A 9,081-nucleotide genomic window follows, 5' to 3' on the forward strand; every position below is an offset into this window, starting at 1 on the left:
GTATTTTATTCCTGCTTATTTTAATGTTATTTTTTATGAACATTATATTATATGTCACTTTTAATTTATATGTAATTTTTTATGCAAATTACTGCCAGCAGTAATGTAGTAGTATATATTTCTTTGCATGATTAATTGGTCATCACATAAAACTTCATAGCACTAGAAATCCATAAAAATTTTATCCTCAAGTGTACTAAAGTGTGCGGTCGCGGCCTTGTTGAATCGACCCGGTTGTGAAAAATGTTCGAAGTGCATCTGTCTATGGAAGCGAGCTATTAGTTTGTTTTCATGTAATACGATCCATCTCGGATATAAGCCGCCCACATGAGGTTCGAGAAAAAAAACGAACTGCGGAACGATTCTGATGAGATGTGAGAAGATCTGCAAAGAACGTGCACATCGTGCAGACGACGAGACGCGTTTAGGGTGAGATAGATTCTCCGATATCTCCATTTCCCCGGAAGGAAGGTCCCGAATGGAATTCAGATTCTCGTGAGTGCGAGTGAGAGTTTGTGTGTTCGTGTTCTATTTTTTTTTCTCGGTTCCAACTTCCAGCTTCGGACAAATCTTCACTGAAGAAGGGGACCTTGCTACTCTCTTCTCGGAATGGAAGCGGCATTGTTCTAATGCGCAAGTGGTTTCGAACCGCCCTCCTCGCTTTGGCGCCCCGCTCTCCTCGTCGCTTATCTCAACTCCTCATCTGTGCTTCCCGTCCTCTATTTTCTTTCTCACACACACACACACTCTCAACATTGATTACTCAACTCTTATCTCTCTTTGACTTTACCGCAATTAAACGAATTCCGAACCCGACTTTTTCTACCTCATCCACACAATTTACGAATATTTTCCCGATCATCAACGATCGGGAAGGACAACGGCACGCTGAATCTGATTCCATGTGGCAAAACAAATGCTTTCGCTGAATAAATTCCGGATTTTCCCCAACACTTCTCTTCCGTACGTACGTCTGTTCGCCGAAGGATCATAAAGAGACAGACGTACATACATGACAAGCTAAGCCAGTTGAACTAACAGCGCTGAAATTCCCGTACTGGGTCGCCTGCTCCCCCGTAAGCTGCATGGGAAGCTCGTGGGACGTCAGTGATTTTGCTGAGCCATGTGCACCCACGCCCTCTATCTCTGTTCTCCCACATCCTTCTAGTTGTTTTTTCCAAGCAAAATTAACCATGAACCGTGATTTAAATGCAATTTAAGCGAGAAGATATCCACTGTCTTCGTGATTCTCGTTAGGATCCATCCAGAAAGTTCCTACTCATTCCGAGCGAGCGAACTTTGAAATACTCAGCTTTGTGAACAAAAATTTTGTGAACAACGGTCCACTAAAAAACAATCCTCTCGCTGGGAATCCCCCCCCCCCCCATTTTATGCGGATCCTGGAAATTTGTAAAAAGGAGCTATGTATGGTGCAAATCGATTCCTATACGAATCTATGTAAAACCATTGTGAAATTATGTTATTTTAAATCCTAATTCTAACAAAACCTCATTTTCGAGAACCTATTTGAAAATTGAGGAACTGATGAGCTTTGTAAGAAAACAAATAAGTAAACAAATATCAAAACATGAGCGTATTCAGGAAGAAAAGGGTAGAGAATATAAAGGTACCCTAAGTCACCATTTTTTCCCCTCAATGGGATCCCTATTTAAAATTCACGGAGCAAACTTGGATTTCCATGAACAAAGGAAACCTATTGTGCTTTGACTATGGGATTTTGGCTCAGTTCGGCCGCTAAGGAACTTCTAAATGAGGAAAAAAGTGGGTCCGTGGTAACTCTGGAATTTTCAATGGCATAGTTTCATAAAAATTTCAGAAATTTTCAATTACGAGTCTATTTTTGAGTGGAAATAGCTTCCTAATTCAAGAAATCTTTCTTTTTCTAATTGACTTTGATTTTTAACTTCTAAGTTTCTCTATGTTCTAAGTTCTTTAAGTTTTTTTTCGTAAATTTCTAAGTTTTGATACGTGTTGATTCACACTCGAAAAAACATTTTTAGGGAAAAATTTCTGCAAACATCCCCATTAAAAACTTTAACATTATAATATTGTTATAATGTAATAATAATATTAATTTTTTTAAATAAAAAGACCACTAATCTAGATCTTCATGTTTTTTTACAACACTAGTTGGACTGTAATCATTTTTATGTATTTGAAAAGAAAGAAATTCAGCGATGTTTTCAATTGTTGTAGCACCTTTTTTCGTCTAGGAACTAAGGAATTTCCGAAAAATTCACTCAAATTTCCGATAAAATTTAGAATTTAGGTTTTTTATCATTTAATTTTCGGGCCTATATTCCGAATTTTATCCTACTCTTTCCTCCATCATATAAGATGCCATTATTTTATTTCTTCCGGTCTACTTCTGGATGTTGCGATCCAGCGATCAAATTTCCTGCGCTCATCGTCCTTACTAAATAATTCCAGTCATTTCATCCAGTTGCTCATACAATTTTTTTTTGTGTATTCGTCACAGTTCATTTCTGACGACGATTTTTTGCTCCTCTTTGGAGGTCGACGCTTTGCAAATGTTCGGAGGTGGACCTTTTGTGCCGGTTCGCCGCTTTCTCCTCGCGATATCGGGGCAGAGGTCTCGGCGTTGTTCGCACGCTTTCACTTCAACGATCACGTACTTTATCCGAGAAGACGAGGAATTTTTCATTCAATCACTTCTTTGACTATTTAATGAGCCACGCCGAGATTTCTCCCACCACATTCCTCTTTCTTTTTTCTTCCCTCCTTTTTCTACTTGAACAATTACATTCACAAATATTCAGAATCACGTATTAATCTTTAATTGTTTGTTAATTAATGGTTTAGTTTAATTTTTTGGTTACTAATCGATTTTAGATTCAGGCTTATTAAAGAATGCTTCGAATTTTCTGCCTCTATGCGTTGACGATAGATTTTTCGGGGATTTCTTCGCTGTCAGCTGCTAAAGATTTATTTTCATAAGTTCATAAATATTGAAACTACAGCAAAATATTAAAATAGTAATAAAGTAATAAACTGAAACCTTTTCTGAAAAATGCATATGATCTAGACACACATAACAGTAGCTTTTTTTTTATTGTTGCCTCTGGAGATATTGATTCCTATCCGAAAAATGCTTCATTTTGGTTCTAAACCACCAAAGCGTGTGAAATTTTCCCGAAATTTTCTCTCAAAAATCTCAACAAACTGCAATCTGTTTTCACATTTTTTCATGACGAAAAATTAGAAATTTAATGAACAGTAAAGAGAAACGCCTAATTTCCAAAAGAAATAATAATAATTATTATTAAAATTATCGAATAGCGATAGCATTTTTATTGTTTCTATTTTTCTTATTTTTCCTGTTTCTGCTTCGTTTTTTCTCCAGCAAAAGGGGGTCGGATTCCGCACAGCTTGTCTTAGAATTTGCAGGTGAAGGCGTTCTTTTCCATAAACATTCCAGGTTCGTAGACACTCCTGGGATATTTTTGTCGCATTTTTTATTTTTCGGGTTACCCTAGTGATAATTTGTCTTTATATACTTACTCGTTATATTTATTGTATTATTATTTCAGTTGTTGTTGTATTTTTATATATTGCTATTGGATTCAATTCATTTATTTACTTCGTTTTTTTTCACTTATACTATCAGGATTTGCACCAGCTGATGCTTCATAATGTTTCTGGTATTCGTAAAGTTTTTCTTCTCCTTTATTTCCTAGAAAAGTCCCAATAGGAAAAGTATTGCATCCATTCGTTGAGAAATTTGTCGCTTTCATTGTTTTTTTTTGTTTTTTTTTTTCATGGATTGCTTCTAAGTGTTCCCTGGACGATTATGACCATACTGTAGTACATGTCGTGGTGTAATTACACAAGTGTTTACCCAGCTTCATGGATTTGAGAGGTACATAATGCCGCGTTAAAACCAAAAATCATTTCCAAAGTGACTTTTTTTTTGGTTTTTTTTTCCTCTTCATCGAAATGTTCTTGCTAAAGGACATATTTCATTTCGTTCGCTGTTGTAAATCACTTCAATTTTCCTCTTGACTCACTATGCAGTCAATCATAGCAAGGAGAAAAATGTATACAGCTGTTTGTATTGCCAATTGAATTTCCAAGACTAACAGTAGCAGATGGAAATGTGCTCTGTTGGGTGCTACGGTAAGAAAAAGACATCGACCCATAGAATATCTTTTGCCAGTGTATTTTTTAAACCAAACTGAACTTTTAAACATTTATTTATTTTTTTATTTTTCCAATTAAAAGTCACTGTGTAAAATTTCCAATTAAATATGTTTGATGTAACTACTAAAATAGAGGCAAACACCTTTTCTGAAATGAAATTTCTCTAGAACACCCTCGTGTCTTTGCTTTTTTTTTCGAAGAATTTCATTTTTCCATTCTCTTCATTTTTGTGGGAAACTTCCACAAAAAAGATTAGAAACGTTTCCGTAAATGGAACGAGAACGGAAATTATCTACATACTATCTACATAGAACATCATAAATTAAGGCTTTTTCCGCGACATAAATCCTTGGAATTTCTATTTCAAATTCATCTTCTCCGTTTCCTTACCCTCATTTATCATTTTTGCCATTTTGATCGCGTGGGTTGTTGCTACCCAGTATTTCAAGTGAGTGAGTCTGGAATTTCTTTGTTGAGATTCTTTAAACCTCTCTGAAACGCGAATATTATTTTAAAAATTATTAATTTATTTAATTTATCTCTTTCGTTCGTTTTTTAACCGAAAATTATAGTTAGGATGTTTTTTTTTGCAAGATTCAGTTCTTGGACATAACTCCTGGAAAATTCTTTCTTTTCTAAGAGGATTTTATGAACTGCTCTCACATCTAAGAAAATTTCCTTGAATTTGTTCCAGGTCTATAAAAATTATCGGATCTACTAGAAATTCGCTTCCTCTCACTTTTTAAGGATATTCTTTTTGAATCGGTTGGATTTCTGCCACTTTCTGCCACTTTTATATATTTAGTAGATGCTTCAATGGAAACAATCAATAAATTTCGTTTGTTCTCTGCCATATAAAGTAAATATTCACGAAGTTTCTTCTCGGTGAGAAAAAATTGTTCATTGTTCCATATAATTTCACCCTTTCATATAGGGGTGACATGCCATATCTCTGTTACTTTAAAACGTGAACCAAAAATCCATAGCGGAAGTGCGGCGAAACCAAATATGATGCCGGACATTGCGATTTGCAAGGATCTCGTTCTTCCAGTGGATGATTTTCGGTTCTACAGCAACCACATTCAACGTTGATTTTCTTTTACAGCAGCTTTTTTTACTGAGTTAGTTTCATCGACTTTTAAAAATTGGAAATATTCCTTTTTCTTTCCTTCCTTATTCATTCTCTCTTTTGTCCTCTATTCATATATCTACATATTCGGGTCCTCTTAGTCCTATGTAACTAACTGCTTATGTTTTATCCGATGATTGCTGGCAACGATGGTGTTCCGTGCACTCATCCATACTTCCTTCGCCTTGTCGTCGTCAACGGACGAGCTCGTCATTTTCGATGAAAGAAGGAAGTTTGCAGAGGAATGCACATATGAATGCCCGGATGTCAAGGATTCTTCCTCGACGCAGCGCGCTTGACCCCTCTACGAACTAGAATTTTGAATCTCATATATTGATTTTTCTTTTTGATAAAAATATAATAAATAAAATTAATTATCATTAAAATATGATAAATAAAATCAATTATCATTAATTCCTATATTCCTCCAGATTTATCTATTCCAGCAATTATTGATGGAAATTCTGGGTGCTATTACCACTATTCTCACTTGATCTTGTACTAATCGATAATTTCCTCGCAAAAGACTTTGCCACAGGTCCCCATTTTTCGAACGAGCCCACCTGGTTCAAATCCTGTTGCATAGCATAGTGCAATTCAGACCATGAACATCTGAAAAAAATGAGAAATAAAATAAATAATTTCTTCCAAAAAATTGATTGTTAAAATAATATTAAACTCAAATGTTTTGATCTATGTGAGTAGTCACATAACCAAATCAATCAATAACTCAAAAATCGAAATATCGTGGCAAATATTCAATCATTTTTCTTTCCCTTTCGTTTTTAAAACTTTTATGTTTATATAAAACTCCTCAGGTAGTTTTCCAGATTTATTTAATGTCCTTTTTATTCTTGTCCTTTTTTATTTTAATTATTTATTCAGTATTTTTGTTACGACATTTTGTTTATATAAAAGTTTCTCGAGTGGTTTTCAAATTTAAAGTAACCACTAAACATATAAACATAAAACATAAGTAACTGTGGAGAAGTTAAGGAAGAAGGTTAAGGAAGTTAAGAAAGGTGAAGAAGAGCAAGTGGAAAGTAGATTTTCACGTAATTTTTCTCTGATTCAACTTTTTTAAAAGAAAAAATTCGATGTTTAAATTGTTTCGCTTGTTTCTTGCTCATATACATTCTCTTTCCTTGCCCTGTAGCCATTAACCGCGAGAAAATCCTGATCGAGGAAAGCGAAACTTATTTTCTGTTCCTCCGAAACTCAAACCCCTTGCTCCCTTCGGATTCGACAAGCTGAATCAGATCTGGATCTGATCTAATTAATCCTTTGAATTGTACCGGATTGCCATTATTTGCTTAGATGCGGAAATTCAATGGGAACATTACGTAGGTGTGGGTGACGTATGAAATAAATAATGGATTAAATCATGATTGACACGTTCTTTTTTTTTACTCTAAGCTATTAATTTCCCTAATTTTCCTAAGTTTTTCTGTGCTAATCGGTCCTTGACAAGCCTCTTTTCATCTTTTCCTCTATTTGTTTAGCAATTTGAAGTTCCCATGCTAAAAGATGTACTTTGCCACGTGTTTTGGAACTATATCTCCACCCTTTGTCGCTGCAGTGCCCTAATAATTTTGCGGACAAATCCAAGCTTATTAAAATAAAATCTTTCGGATGTCAGTACATAATTTCTCATTCCGAACGGGTTTTTTTTTCTCTTCAGGTCTTTTTGGTGACGTTTTCATTGAATCACCACCTCTTTTTCTTCTACCATACCACTCCTGTTTGCTTATTTTCCTCGGAGAACACATCCGTGTTCTCTGGAGAAGAGAGAAGACCTCCATGGATCAGTTTTTTTCCAGTTACAGTAATTCATGTTCTCTTTACCAATCATCTCGAAGCTAAGTTATTTACATAAGCGGTTCACTGCTTAACATTGTGGACGCAACAAAGGTGTTCCCTCTTTACAAATTAATCGATTTATCGATCAGCTTCTCACTTCCGGACTCTATTGCTTTTGGACTATTTTTAATTGCTTAAGTTATACTATTATATAAATATTTCTATAATATTTCCTCCTATTAAGGAACCGTGACAGATTTTTAAAGTAGAATAGCAGGAAAAAATTCTTTCCTTCCTCATGTATCATTTGTATCATTAACTTATCACTAACCAGTATCAAAAGTGAACATTTTTTGAGTTGTGTCAATCAATAAATCAATAAGAATGCAGTCAATAAATTGTAAGTTTTTTCTTCCTAGAAAGATAATGGAATAAGCATGTCAATTAGTACAATTTCTTCTTTAGTAAAAAATTCCTCTCCATCATCTTCTAACTTTAAGAGAACTCTCACATTTCTTATATCTTTTGTCTTAACTGACAATATCTGTGATTAAATTTGAATTTTCTCATTTTTCCAAAAAAAAAGATCAGAACTATATATCGAATAAATCGTAACAAAATTTAACATGAATCAGAAATATCAAAAATACAAATTTAAAAAGTTGTGTTGAATTCAAATTCACCGGAACTGGTTTCTGACGAACTTACACTTGTGCTAACTCGACAGAAAACATCCACTTCAAAGAGCCATTGAAAATATTAATCGTTAAGGCGCCAGAGAGATCGAATGATCGAATCATTCGACTCAGTAATCTGATTGTCCATTTCTGCATATTCAGGGATTTGAAGATCTTCTTCACTTGCATTTTTCAAAATTCTTTATCGTAGTTTTTTAGAGTAGTTTTTTTTTCTAGTTTATTCAATTTCATTTGGTTCTACCAACGAGAAGAGTTTTCATAGTAAGAGCAATAGCATACGGTAGTTGCAAATACCGTATTACATATGTAAGTGACATATCAAAACAGCAGCGTTAAAACTGACCTCCAGCGATTTTTCTTCTGAATCTTTGAATTAGAAAGTAGATACAGAAATAGAGAATTATCTAACGATGGTTACAATTTAGATATATTACGTGAATGCTTCTTATTTTGTCTTGTTTTTTTAAAAAACAATTAAATGCATAGAATTAAAACTTTAGGAATTATTCACAAATCATAAAAAAGATCTACTCTAACTCCTCTCTTCTCGAAATCGCGGCATTATGCACTAATATTATGAATGTGAAAGTGAATTTAGAGTTGTTGGATTATGAAAATTCTCATTCTGGTTTTTTTTTCTCTTGTAAGAAGATTTACTGTGAATGACTTGAAAGCGATTAACTCACAACTCGAAGAAATCAACTCGATCTCGATAAGTCTTGGGAAGTTTTGAGATCCATTTCAATGCCAAATCCCTCTCAGGCCCCATAAAACCCTTATGTCTCATAAAACTATAGGATTATATTCATCTTTTTGAACATATTATTAGTCTGGATAGGAATCGAAGAGAAAAAATCGGTCACGCAATTCTCTTCAGTCTCTCCTTGCAAATCGAAAATATCTGCTAAGGAATGAAACTGCATATTTCTGTTTTTTTAGCAGTTTATTTCAAGCGAGATATATTTTGTAGATAATTTCTTTTAAAAATATCTTATCGGATACTGTAAATCAGAAATATGAACTGGAAATCAATCACATGTAGAGATAATACGATTTTTAGAAAGTATACAAAAAAATGTTTTACGTCAGCTTCATGGAGTAGGAAGATCCACTTCATGCATAGATAGAATCTTACAAAGAATTATAAAGAGAGTAAGAAGAAAGAAATGGAGAAAGGAAGTGTAAATTCTATACTCCCACGCTGAATGGGGATTACTGTAACCTTTTAGGAACCATCTGAAAAAAGGAAAGCCATTCAAGGGAATTTCTTCG

Source organism: Necator americanus, chromosome V (assembly GCF_031761385.1).
Source record: "Necator americanus strain Aroian chromosome V, whole genome shotgun sequence".
NCBI classification, from domain to species: Eukaryota; Metazoa; Nematoda; class Chromadorea; order Rhabditida; family Ancylostomatidae; genus Necator; species Necator americanus.